Consider the following 11,177-nt stretch of genomic DNA (forward strand, 5'->3'; position numbering starts at 1 on the left):
TTATTGTTGGGATTGAATGATTCTAAGATAGATTGCACAAAAGTTTAATTTAAAAGCAAGTCTTTGGGAACAACTAGAAACTATTTGGAAGTCAGTAACAACAGAGACTGCGGAAAAGTGCATCAAAATTATGCCAGCAAGAATGCAAGCTTTTATCAAGGCCAATTGGAGGCCATACAAAATACATTTTTTTTAATATTTTTTGGTTTATTAGTTTTTGGCTATTATGTGTGAATAAAGACTATTTAGTTGTTTCAGTTTGTTATTTGCCCAATGATAACACAATTTTTAGTTTTAAACAGGTTTTTGACGGGCGGTCTATACATTTGTTAAGCACCGTATATCGCTACATATAGTTTTGTGAGGATTTGAACCGAATATAAAACTTACAAACTCACTCGTTTACACTTTGCCCCTTTCTTGATTGCCAATGGCTGCAAAGTACAACGTGAAAGCGCCAGGCTGACGCTCCGTAGCGGGTTCACACGTCCACGAGCGAGGCGTTTCAGTTGAAGACACGGGAGTTGCGCGACAGCATGCTGCTGGAATCTGTTCGAGTAATATGTGGCCGTCGAAACGAAAGCGCACGGGTTCACGCAGCAGGCTACACTGTAAAAAAAATCCGTAAAATTTACGGTAAAAAACCGGCAGCTGTGGTTGCCGGAATTTTACCGTAAAAAATATGCTAGCAACGTTTTAGGTTTTACGGTTTTAACTTAAATTTACAGTTAAATACTGTAATTTCATTAACTGATATACCCTAATGTTAATATACCAACCTATTGAAGTACTGAAATCTGTTTTGCACCTTTGTAATACACTGATAACCACCCAATGCAGGAGGTGATGAGAAAGTCACATGATGAATCAAAGCCCATCACAAGCAGCTTTTAAATAATAACATATATAGAAGGTGCACAGTGTCATTCACACAAACACCAAACACCATCATGGTAACACACATGAAACTGAAATAATGCAATAAACATTCATTTAACAACATTAGGTGTAACACACAACCCTAATATACAAAACTGATAAGAAAAACTAAGAAGAAACATAGTTATTTCAACAAAAAAAACATCAAATTTGAAATGTAATGCAGGGAATTCTGGGAAATCCGGTTATTCACTGTAAATTATACGGTCTTTTTCACTTCCAAAAACGGTATACTACCGTAAAATGTATGTCCATAACATGTAATGTCCAATACAGTTTTTCACCGTATATAGTAGGGGAATTCACCGTTAACCATTTAACAGGTTTTTACTGTAGCATTTTTACGGTCATTTTTTACAGTGTAGCAAGTCATTTTTTACAGTGTAGCTATGTGTGAGTCTGGCGATAGATCGCGCATCCTCAGTTTCACGCACGAAAAAAAAACAACCTCTTAACAAAACTTTCAGAGAACTTAGTAAGGTACGTTCTGATGAAAGGAAAGCCTACGTATAGGACACGGCTAGCTAGACGTTTGAGAATACATCGCTTGTTTTTACCGCAGAACATTTATTTGAGTGGTGCCCCCCTGGACATGGTGTCCCTATACCCTATGCCTATAGCACCCTAAAATTACTGTTTTTCCTCTTCAATCTACACTCCATACACCATAATGGCAAAGCAAAAATAGAACTGTCACAACTTTGTAAATTTATTAAAAAAACAACAACTGGAAGAAGAACATTGTATACGCATTCATACCTGTAACTCAGTACTTAGCTAAAGCACTTTTACAGCCTCAAATCTGTTTGGGTATGATGCGACAAGCTTTGTACATCAGCATTTGGCAATTATCTGTCATCTTTTCCTCTCAAGCTCTCTCAGGTTGGATGGGGGCAGACACACATTTTCAGGTTTCTTCAGAAATATTTGATTGGGTTCAATCTCAGGCTCTGGCTGGGCCACTCAAGCACATTCACAGAGTTGTCATAGGGTCATTGTCCTGTTGGAAGGTGAACCTTCTGCCCAGTCTGAGGTTCTGAATGCTCTGGACTGGGTTTTCATTAAGGCTATCTCAATATTTTGGTGCACTGAGCTTTTCTTCTACTCTGACGAGTCCCTCAGTCCCTGCTGCTGAAAAACAGCACACTTTGCTGTTGGGATGCTACTGTGCAGGTGAAGAGCAGTGCCTGGTTTCCTTCAAACATGATGCTTGGAACTGAGGTTCAACAGACCAGATAATCTTGTTTCTCACATTCTGAGGGTTCTTTATTGCAAATTCCAAGTGGGTTTTCATGTATCTTCACTGAGGAGAGGATTGAGTCGGGCCACACCAGCCTCAGACCGGTGGAGTGTTGCAGCGATGGTTTTCCTTCTGTAGGTTTCTCCTATCTGCACATTTGATCATGGAGCTCAACTAGAGTGACCATCAGTTTCTTGGTCATGAGTCTAAACAAAGCCCTTCTCCATCTGGCAAATTCTCTGAAACGCCTTTGGAGACGGCTTATGGTAGAGAAATGAACATTCAATTCACGGGCAACAGCTCTGGTGGACATTCCTGCAGTCAACATGCCAATTGCACGCTCCCTCAAAACTTGCGACATCTGTGGCATTGTGCTGTGTGATAAAACTGCACATTTTAGAGTGGCCTTTTATTGTGGCCAGCCTAAAGCACACCTGTGCAATAATCATGCTGTCTAATCAGCATCTTGATATGCCACACCTGTGAGGTGGATGGATTATCTCGGCAAAGGAGAAGTGCTCACTAAAGCCTGGCTCACACTATAGGATTTTTTGCCCCGGTTTAGCACCGATTTCCCCCTCCCGAGAATCGGAACAAAGATCTTGTCGAGCCCCTCGATCGGTCCCGATGTTCGGCGCGGATTATCTGCTAATGTAAGGTGTTCACAATCGAATCTTGCACCTCCCGATCTGCTCACACACAAATCGGGGCTGCCCCGATCATATCAAACATGTTTGATATTTAGGATTTAAATCGGGATGATGACGGCTACATGATTACGGTCAGTACTTTCACAATAGCCAATGCGGGACCGCAAAACAGCTGCTGTAAGGCCGTTAGATAGTGGAGACGGAGGAAACTGCTTCTTGACGTTTTATAGTAACATATATATAAAAACAGGACAAATATCTAAAAACTATATCAGTGGGGTAAGAAAAATAATCTAGTCTTTCCTTTGAATTAAGTTTTACTTATATTTATAATACAAAAAAAATATTTTTAAATTACTGAGCCTAGTCATTAGTCACCATACTGTCATCTATTTAAAAAAATATTTGATGTTTATTTGCAAAAACCTATAACAGTTTTTTTTAATTTTCAAAAATCATGTTTTTATTGTGTTTTGTGTTAGTTAGCTGTATCTTTTAGTTATTTTTTAACCTAATCAAAATAGCCCAACTGCAATTTGATTGAGATTAATTGGAAAGCACAATGAAAAACATGATTTTTGAAGTTATCCGTTTTTGCAAATGAATTCTTCATTTATATATGTCATAATATTATATATATACATATGTGTGCAAAAGTAAAAATATGAATTGCTGCACATTATAGCAAAATTGAATAGTTTTTCTTTTATGTGGGGGGAACTACCTATATTGATTTTAACTTCCAGTCTAAATCTGATATTATTGTTGCATTTCCATCGTTATTGCATAAAAACAACCACAACAGATTTTCTTGTCTACTACGAAAGGTAAACTTTTCAAAAACAGGTTTAGATAAAATATGAATATAATAAATCATTTTTGACATTAGTGTCCATTTATCAATGTTTGGAGCGGTGTAATACACAACTGCTGTAAAAAAGAGAATAGCACAAATTTGTGAAGTATACAAGACATTTGGAATGAGATTACGACAGCAGTGACTAAAACCAATTTTACTGCTGAATTTTAGTTAAATAAACGAATAAATACATATAATTACTACAGTAACAATAGTGACCATGGTAAATTCCTCTAAAGGGTGTGAAGTTCAAGGAGGCACAAGAATGGACACATAAAAGAGTTACCTAACTTTATTAATTTCATTATTTTAAAACTAATATAAATCCCATGGAATATCATCCTGGGGCCATTAAGTCTATGAATGCATGGACGCCTGCCATTAAGTACTGCATTCCAACACTCCATTCAAAATTATTACAGTTTTTCCTCAAAATTCGGCAATCAGAGTGGAAATACACGGCCTCAGCACACTCATTCTCACAGCACTCCTCTCTTTTGTCTCTCATGTGCAAGTATATGCAAGTTAGCTAGTTGAGACTAATATTAGTGTTAGGATTTCACAGCAGCAAAAGAAAAAAAAGGGGGAAAACTGTTTGCTGCACAGTTGCAGAACAAATGTGTTAATGACAATATCTGACAAGGAATAATACGCTAACAAGAGTCACTTTCTAGGTTATTGAGAGAGATAAATGAAGGCTAGGAGACCCTGATGAAACAATAAATATTCTGTTTCCCAGCTGTGGAAGCTTGTCTGAGGAATTACACTTTCTCAATTGCTCAATCAAAAATCCAACTTCATTATACTATAAAAACAACAATCAGAATACAGAGAGGTGACATTCATTTGTTTTCGTTCTCTTCTCTTTGAAAATACACAAGGTGAAGTGCGTTACATGTGACGTCAGATTGAGGTGCTGAGAGGGGACTGATGGAACACCACCGTGTGAACGTTCCAGGAGGTGAAGCTCACATCAGGGCTGGAGCTGAATTCATTTCAATTCCATCAGTTCAGGATCGAATGCATATAAATGTCAAATGAAACGGACAACAAGCATTTCCATATGCTTTTCTAAACCAACTTCCCGAACTGAGTTCTGAGCACCGGTAATGAGCCGAAGTGAAATGGAACGGGCTCCAGCCCAGGTTCCCGTGTTGAGTGTGAACTGGTGTGAGGGTGAACACTGTTACAGCAGCTGATCTCTTAACCATGATCTTGTTTCCTAATTAAGGAATGTCTTGATTCACTTAAAAAAAATCTATTTCAGATCACATCGTCTAGAACATGAAACCAATCAATATACTGAGTCCTGCAATGTTTTAAAATGGAGGTTGACATTCTATTCCAGTAAAGCAAGGCATCAGGTATGTAAAAATGCTTCTTTACTAGAGCAGCAATCCTCGCCTGCAAGTTCTTAGGCCTTATGAGGCCTATTTCATTATATGTGCAAAGAAATGCATTGCAAGGAACCATGCAAAAATAAAATACAATGACACTTATGAAAACAAAAGCTACATAAACCCTTTATAAATACAATACAATTCAAAACCCTTAATGAAGATGTTATATCTAGCTGTACTGGTACTACATGATAGCTGGCACGCTAGGCTCGATGCTTTTTTTGTGGATTGTTGTTTTTCTTTTTTCCCATAGTTGCGCAGGTGTTTCATGCCATCTTTGGTTGAATGCGTTACTGACAAAAATGAAAAGGAAAACAACAGATAAATGTCCAACAAAAGGGAAAAATAGCATCAACTCTCTGAAGATAACTGAGCCTCGATGTCCACTCTGCAGATGGGGCATTTCTTGTTAGTGAGGAGCCATTGGTCTACACACAGTTGATGGAAGAGGTGCATACATGGAAGGCGCCTGCAAAAAAAACAAAAAAAACCACATTGTCAGTGTGCTCCTCAACTAGATTGACTAGGCCATTGTTGACTATTCCTGCCCCCGTTAACATCTACACAACATGTGAGCTAAAACATGTTATCCCAAACTATTTGTTCACATTTATTCTCACCGAGATTGAGGTTGAGTGCATATTTTTCCCAACAGATGCCCATGCTTCAGGTGCTAACTGTTCCTCAGTGTCTCTCTCCAACACCTTCTGTATTAGGGCGGCAGGGTTTTAGATTACTGTTATTCAGGAACCTTTTGCTACATATCAGTGACATTTCAAATGTCTACACTATGCAGCTTTTGGCAATAAAAGGACTGGGTGAGGATTTCTGATGTATCTGATGACACAAAAGATCTGATTATTATGGCTCCTGGTTAAGTTTTTTGTGTGTGTGTCTAACAGGAAGCCCCTATATATAATATCCTCAAATAGTCTTTTTGCAGACTGCTTGTCCATTATCACCAAACGGGACCACCTCAGTAAAACACTGATGTTTGTAAGTGAACGTGTTCTCACCTTTTTGTATTTGTGTGGATAGGTGCACCTCTCTATGGTAACCTGAGAGGCCCCTCGGTTCACAGTCCCCAGTCGCTCTTCTAAATGCAGCAGATCCTGATAAAACACACAACTGGTTACAAGTGCTTATAAACGGGTTACATCATGACAAATTCTTGGTAAAAAGAACAGAACACCAGAAGGACTAACAATAACTTATCCCATTAATGGGAACGTCTGTGAGCAGCTGATGGTCTGTGTATCATTCTGAAGAATCCCACGGTTAGAAGTGATTTCAAGTTTTATTTTTATTTTCAACCGACTGTGTGGAGTGTATTGTTCTGTGAATCCATCACAATGTAATGCAGGCTGTACAAAGAGGCAGTTATTGAAGGATGGGGGAGTTTAAAATGATACTGGACACAATAACAACTCCAAAAATGTGCTCCGAGCTTTTCACATGCAAAAGGGGAATTTCCTCAAGTTACAGCTCACACACACACACACACACAAACACTTTAATTAAATTAATGAACTCCAAAAAATATAAGGTACTTTTTTTTCCTGTCATGCATTCTTCAGGAATTGTGTTTTGATCTTGTAAAGAAGCACGTTTAGATCACTAATGATTTCGGTCCACATTCCAGTTCTTACCTCATATGTGCGGCCAAAGGTCATTCTGGAGGAGATGTAGCGAATATGTGGATATGTCACTTCAGGCATTGAGCCAGTGTGCTAAAGAAAACAGAGACATAAAATTAGTGATGGCACCAAGCGGGAGAGAAACCGAAAGAAATGAGAGTGCAACTATTTTATCAAACAACTCGTAATTTGGGATGCAATATTTATGAGGCATTAGAAATTATTCACACGTATGTGCACGCATGTCACTCCATATGATTCAAATGTCATTTTAGATTTTCAAATATATTAAATTCAAATTTCACACTTCAAATGTCTAATGAGCTTCCATTATAACCTGCAATGCATAATTCATGCACCCATAAAAATCACCCTGAAATAACAGATGCTGCGGATACACGGCTTGAGGCCGCTGCCATTAATCTGTGCCATACCTGAGAGCAAATCAGGGCTTTTTTATTCATGCTAATGCATGCTTATATTTCAGCTGATGGAGAGGAGTAGCAACTCACCATCAGCTGGATGGGGAAATGGTGCAGTCTGGGTGGAGGGTGATAGTGAGGCAGATGCGGGTGCAGGTGTCCTGAAGGGTAAGGAGCTACAGTAACACCAGCCTCGATGCCAAGCTCCCTAAAACAGCAAGAAGACCGAAACCAGCATGTTAAACAACAGCATACCATATAATGTCGTTTGAAACACCAACAGAACCTGTCATTATAGAGATGTTCAGTCATGATGTCAATTTGAAGGCCAACCAGGAATGCTAATTCACCACAAACTCCCTCAGGAATTACTAATTGTTTTTTAAATGAGCGGTTTTTGATTATTATTATTAGGTCTGTGGTGACATTAGATGATAATTACTCAGGCATATTCAAAACTTACGTTTTGAAGAACTAACATGCATGTTTCTATTCATGTACTTAAAGGAACAGTTCACACAAAAACAAAAGTTGTGTCATCATTTACTCACCCTCATGTTAAAGATATTTTGGAGAATGCTGGTAATCAAACAGTTGATGGTCCCTATTGACTTCCATAGTATTTCTTTCCCTACTATGGAATTCAATGGGGACCAACAACTGTTTGGTTCTTCAAAATTCTTCAAAATATCTTTTGTGTTCAACATAAGAAAGAAACTTGTACAGGTTTGGAATGACATAAAAAACGAATTTTCATTTTTGGGTGAACTATTCCTTTAAGTCTTGTCAAGCAATCTTAACCACACACCTTATTTTAATGATAAATCCAAAACTGAAATTGTAAAAATCAACTGGAAATTCATGAGGGAACCCATGGCTTCCACGCTGGCAGTTGTCAAACCATCTAAAAACCATCTACTATTTAATGTACTCTACCATGCGGTCCTCTGGTCAGCCTGCCGAGGATGAGATGACATAGTTTGAGGGACGTGAATGTGATGTCCGTGACCGTAGTTAGGGTGCATTCTATGGGGATGTGGCGGGGGTCTCTCATGTGCTCGCCTTAAGGAAGGAGGAATAAACATTATGACAGAAAAAAAGATTAAAACTAGACACTGTTTGCAGGGGCATTAACATAAAGCACCATAATGAAAGAGTTCTTCTTAATACATAAGGCTTAGGCTTTGCCATTAAAGGCATAAATTACATATTAAAATATAGTAAAATAAAGAAAAAAACGTATATTACACAATATTACTGTTTTTTTTTAAATTTCTGAACAAATAAAGGCAGCCTGGATGAGCATAAGAGACTTGTACACAAATATCATAACAGAGCTCCACAGCAACTCACGTCGGGTGCTGCATCATTCTGCGTCTCTGAACCTCCATTCTCTGCAGTATGTCATGCTGGTGGAGCCTCTGGACAGGGTTTGGGCCAAGTACGGGCAGGTGGTGTTGCAGCGCCTGGTGCTCAGGGGGAAGATGCTGCGGCAGAGGGGCACTGGAGCCTGGTAGATGGTGGGAAGGCAGGGAGGGTGGAGGAGCTGGGGGCACCGAGTGGCCCGGGGCGTGAGAAGGCAGTGGGGTGTGGAAGGGAAGGACGGGGTGTGGGATGACATAGTCACCCTGTGGAGGAGGCTGTTGAGGGGGAGGAGCATTGCTGTGGGAGTGAGGACAGGAAGAGGAGGACTGGTGGTGCAGGGGGCGCGGAAGAGTGCCGTCTGGAGGAGAAAAGCAGAAAAGTTAGTATAAATTACAGAAATTCATCCCCTTTCCTGTTCTTTTCTTTCTGAATGATTAAAATTTTTCAGACAAGTCAAAAAGTGCATCAAAAACAACTAACTGTGTTTAAGGGTAATTATTGGGAGAATGGAAAGAGTTTCATGGAAACTCCATCAGGGCTGCAGGATGGTCTGGATACTGCCCAGGTAAGTATGATTACTGTTTGCTAAGGATTTGACAGACAGAAGGGAATGAGGGAGAAAGTAAAGGGAAAACAAAGAAAAAGAATGGCCGCGAGATACAGGAGATAAATATAGCGAGAGAAAACGGGAGAATGTGCAAACAGGTGCTCCAGTGAGCTGTGAGTGGCAATTACTCCACTAAATTCAGGCCCACCAGGGAGCCCTGCCACACTCATTTATATTCCACACAACGCTATTGTGAGCAGAATCGGCAATTAAGTGGGACTGCTGGGCACACTACCTGCAGCACTTAACACATTAAACATCAGGTGTTTCATCTAATTACCATAAAGCACAGGCGCCAGCATCTGAGCATCTTCACATTCTCACTCACACACAACAAAACAAAGGAATCATCTCACATTAATTTTATTGCCTTTTTTTTAGAATATCTAATAAATTTGGGGTGTAACAGTTCGAATTTCCCAGGTCCAGGTTGAATCATTGTTCTATGGTCTCTATTTGATTCTGTAAATACTAATTTTATATTAGTCAATTTGTATATTGGTCAACTGATGTCAACACAATAACCATTATTTTAACATGACTGGCCTTTATTTATCTGACTGCTATCATTTTTATTTTTCAGGGAAAATTATCTAACTTTTAATTGCATTAAGCCCAATGATTCAGAACAATGCGGCACACAGTAAATTTTTTTCAAATAAATGTGAACATTTATATAGGAAAAATATCTGAAACGTTCTGTTGTGACTTTCCAATTATATTAATAAAATATGTAATTATAAATTACATTTTTGTTTTTAGAGGCACTGTTATACATGACAGCAAAAACTACCAAATTGTTTTTTTTACCAGAAACATTTCACCCCTAAATTAGCATTAATTTTGGATTAACATGATTAAAATATTACGGTAAAAGTGCGTACAAGGGGGATGCATGTAGTGCCTGCAGGAAGAGAGCTGAGGAGGTTGGGGCTGAGGCTGGGCCACTATGGCTGAGCTGAATGAGTCGGCCACAGTCTGCTGGCTGGGTCCAGGTGCAGCCTGGGAAACGTAAGCAGGAGGCCGGGAGGCGGAGCCTGGACAGCAGGGATCGAAGGCCGAAGTGCCGTGGAACCCTGTGCTGCTGGATCCACTGCTACGCACTGCACTGCTACTGAGATCCACCGGCAGAGTCTGCTGAGCAGGAAAATAGAAACCAGCAGTTAATCCAGCAACAAACATGATGTTTTTGAACAAAGACATCTGTTGCATTAGCATATGGCTGATGAACTGACTTTAAAGAAATATAAATGGTTGTCAAAATTTGCTTTGGGGTTGTTTGGGCACACAGAGCTAATTTTTAAAAGAAGCTAATAGTAGTAGTCAGAAGTATTTCACATCTGAACATGTGGTCTACCCGCTACAGCCTTGCATATTTTGCTACAAAATAAAATAGTATTTTATTACTAAATATTATCATTACCCTGATCATCAATAATATTTGCATTATTTTTCAATATATTAAAGGGATAGTTCACCCAAAAATGAAAATTATGTCATTAATTACTCATCCTCATGTCGTTCCAAACCTATAAGACCTTCGTTCATCTTCAAAACACAAATTAAGATATTTTTTTTGTACAAAGGAAACAAAAATAACGATTTCATTTAACAATTTTTATCCTCCAAATAGCATATTCCGTCATTATGGAGAGTACCATAACGCATTCGCTTGCGTGTTCTACGTCAGCAGAACCACGCGGATGCGTTGTTTACAGGCAGAGGTACTCTCGATAATGGCGGAATTCGTGATTTGGAGGAGAAGAATTGTTGAATAAAGTTGTTATTTTTGTTTTCTTTGTGCACAAAAAGTATTCTTGTATCTTCGTTAAATTATGGTTGAACAACTGATGTCTCATGGACTATTTTACTGATGTCCTTACCAGGGCTTACCATTGTCCCTAATTTATTAAATCGGTTCACTCCGAACAGAATTTATATTTTAAAGTTCCTCTGTATTACCATTCCGAAACCGGTTCGAGTAGAAGAAATACCGGTTAATAACGTTATTTTATATATATATATATATATATATATATATATATATATATATATATA

The 11,177-nt window shown here is 38.8% G+C and overlaps 1 pseudogene; it reads right to left on the bottom strand.

Moving 5' to 3' along the window:
- Positions 1-3,932: 3,932 nt before the first annotated feature.
- Positions 3,933-11,177, bottom strand: part of LOC107586026 (E3 ubiquitin-protein ligase Arkadia-like) — a 45,324-nt pseudogene continuing 38,079 nt past the window's right edge.

Source organism: Sinocyclocheilus grahami, unplaced genomic scaffold, assembly GCF_001515645.1.
Source record: "Sinocyclocheilus grahami isolate Dianchi unplaced genomic scaffold, SAMN03320097.WGS_v1.1 scaffold76.1, whole genome shotgun sequence".
In the NCBI taxonomy this organism is placed as follows: domain Eukaryota; kingdom Metazoa; phylum Chordata; class Actinopteri; order Cypriniformes; family Cyprinidae; genus Sinocyclocheilus; species Sinocyclocheilus grahami.